The following is a 2,780-nucleotide window of genomic DNA, read 5'->3' as shown; positions in this document are numbered from 1 at the left end:
TAAATATTTTTTAATAATTTCTATGAAAACAAGGTATCTCACAATATCAAGCTGGAGGCTGCTTGGTGCATTTTTACTGACCAACTATTGAGCTTTACCTTTAGTAGAATAGTATAAGATTCCAATATATTAAAAACTTCATGAAAATGTGCATGTTAAGTATGTGAAAAGTAATGTCGAATTTCAAGAAATGGGTTTTTATTGATATTTTACGAAAACCGCTTCAGTTATACAGTAAAGAACATTTTGCGTAATGTTATATTTTTCCCACATTTGAGAATAGCTATAGAAAGTAATGCAAAAAACTGATAATGATTTTATTGAAAAATAAAAAAGATATCGCACAAGCAAGTTGTCCGTTTTATAAATTGAACAGTCCTTAATTTTCTGGTGAACGTCCCTTCCGTCTCAAAACTGTCCAACATTCCATTCTGCCCCAAAAAAAAACAAAGAAACGATACTCTAGGTCGTCGATCAAACTCTCCTCGAAATACCAGTCGTTCCCCTTTTACTCCATAACCTCGATTGCGCAACATGTCCCGATTATCTATGGACACTTCATCTAAGAAAACCAAGTTGTATAAATCCCAGTCAATCACATTAAGTTCTGAACAAAACCGGAATATTTCATCTTCCCTGATTTGAATAGCACGGCGCTCAAGGGTTTTCCATGTGAGTCTTTCTGCATGCAATATTCTGCATATACTTGCAGCACTTATGCTCATATGAAACTTTCGATAAAAAAGATCACTGCACTCATCGAGAAACAAGACTGGATTCCTTAGATACAGCTCCACAATCCAACGACGATGTTCTGATCGAAATTTTTTGTATATCTGCTGCCGCTGCCGCTCGGATACTAATCCATCTCTCTCGTAAGATGCAATCCAGCACGAAATAGTCGTTTTGCTTTTTTTTGTAGATGATGGAGAGCTGTGTTCTTGTGATTTTCAGAAAGTAATAGCCATGCAGTGGTATTTCGTATTTGAGGAGGCTCGACGTCGTCGTACGTTCTCCAGAATAACATTCGACATGATATGAATTTGAACGACTGAAACAGTTATATTGTTGTAAATACGACGACAAAATGATAGGAATTGATGCAGGAACCGAAACTTACCTAAATGAGCATGGAATTGAGATAAGTAGTTGATTAAATCGACGGATTAGTATTTAAAACCTAAAAGATTTTCAACGATAGCTGAACCAAAACAAATTTTGTCAACTTTTGTTTTATGCTCAGGTTGCGAACTGTCATCTGGTTTTGACAAGTTCATCTGTCATTTTCAAGTTCCGCACTTATGCTAGTCCCCGCACTTATGCTAGTCCCCGCACTTCTGAAGTGCGGAGTCCACTAAGGTGGGAACTGCGCAATATAAACATGAAAAAGCTGTCCGAGAATTTCTCCGGGAATCATCATGGTCCCTGATCATATTATTCAATAAAAGCGGGATTTCATCTTCAATTTTAGGACCCAATTAAACGAATCAAACGAAAAACAAAATAGTGTGCACAAATAAATAAAGAAAAAAATGTTTGTATAATTATCGCGATTAATGGAACAGGGTCAAACGTTATCAAAGTTGTTTCATTCAAACCAACAACAGACTATTTCAAATTTTCTTTGTTTCTCCTGCGTTAGAAGCAAAATCACATTGAATGTTTATGTTTTTTTTGTGATCTTTGCATTCTGGCCATATGATCGTCATCAGAACAGAAGCTGTCAGAAACAACAGCTCCGACCAAAGGAATAAAGGAGAAGATGTTTGCGTTCACAACGGAAGAGTAATCGAAACTGTGGAAATATAAACATGAGCAGGTAAATACAATACATTTGCATCTAACGCACTTTAGACGCCGTATTCAAGTCCACCTTTTCAAAAGAACGTAACTTTTTCAATGATCTGAGAAGGATCCATAATGAACGTTTTACATACCCAATATTCCGGAAAATGTTGCCAGAATAATTAAATATTAGAAAACGAAGGTGTATAAAACCCGGAACCCGGATAGGAGTTATGTCGGGTTGAGAAGTTGCGCTTGAATTGTTGATCGACTGACGTCGACAGCAGCATTAGGCAGTACTTAAGTACGTAAGTAAGTGAGCAGCGGCGACGGCGGCATAGTTTTGGTTGTTTCAATCAATTTTCACTAAACTTTGTAATAGATAATGGCGAAAGGACTCCGAGCGGACTGCATAAGATGTTGTATCTCGTGTTTCACCTGTGTGGGCAAACCATGTGGGAAAGCAGGTCGTGCGACAGCCGTTTTTTGTGGAGTGCTACTTTCTCAACTGGCAGAGTGTTGCATGGGCTGCTTCAAACTTATCCTGATGGTGTTGGTGGTGTTGCTAGTGACCGGCTTCTTCATTTATGTGTACTGGGATCAGATCGCCGGCCGAAGCGACCTCAATTGGACATGATGCAATTGTCAATACGACTATTCAGGTAGACCCGAACACCAACAAAACCATCAGCTTCTACAAAGCAACGGAAGATCAGATGACGTCCGTAATCGATGCAGCCTAGAGTGTCCATTTCTCATGTTTTTAATAAAACACAAGAAAATTTACTTTCTTGCTCCTGTTCAGTTGAAAGATTTAAGTACCTTTTTGAGGTTATATACTTTGTTTTCATCATGAGAAGTATTCTACATAAGTTTAAATGTACTGAACTATTACTTTGGGTACAAAGATCAAAAACGGAAATAAATCTACAGGGGATAGACAAAATGATCGGGACAGGCAAAGTTTTCACATTTCAAAAAATGTCCAAGTACCT

General features: G+C 37.8%; 1 long non-coding RNA gene across 1 annotated transcript; it reads left to right on the top strand.

Annotated features, from left to right (window-relative positions):
• The first annotated feature begins 1,960 nt into the window (after positions 1 to 1,960).
• Positions 1,961 to 2,571, top strand: LOC115265747 (uncharacterized). The gene is made up of 2 exons (XR_003896879.2): positions 1,961 to 2,097; positions 2,168 to 2,571. It is a non-coding gene; the product is annotated as an uncharacterized LOC115265747 (long non-coding RNA).
• Positions 2,572 to 2,780: the final 209 nt, after the last annotated feature.

Source organism: Aedes albopictus, unplaced genomic scaffold (assembly GCF_035046485.1).
Source record: "Aedes albopictus strain Foshan unplaced genomic scaffold, AalbF5 HiC_scaffold_111, whole genome shotgun sequence".
NCBI lineage: Eukaryota > Metazoa > Arthropoda > Insecta > Diptera > Culicidae > Aedes > Aedes albopictus.
Note: the sequence above shows the minus strand (reverse complement) of the source record. Positions and strands in the feature narration are given on the sequence as shown.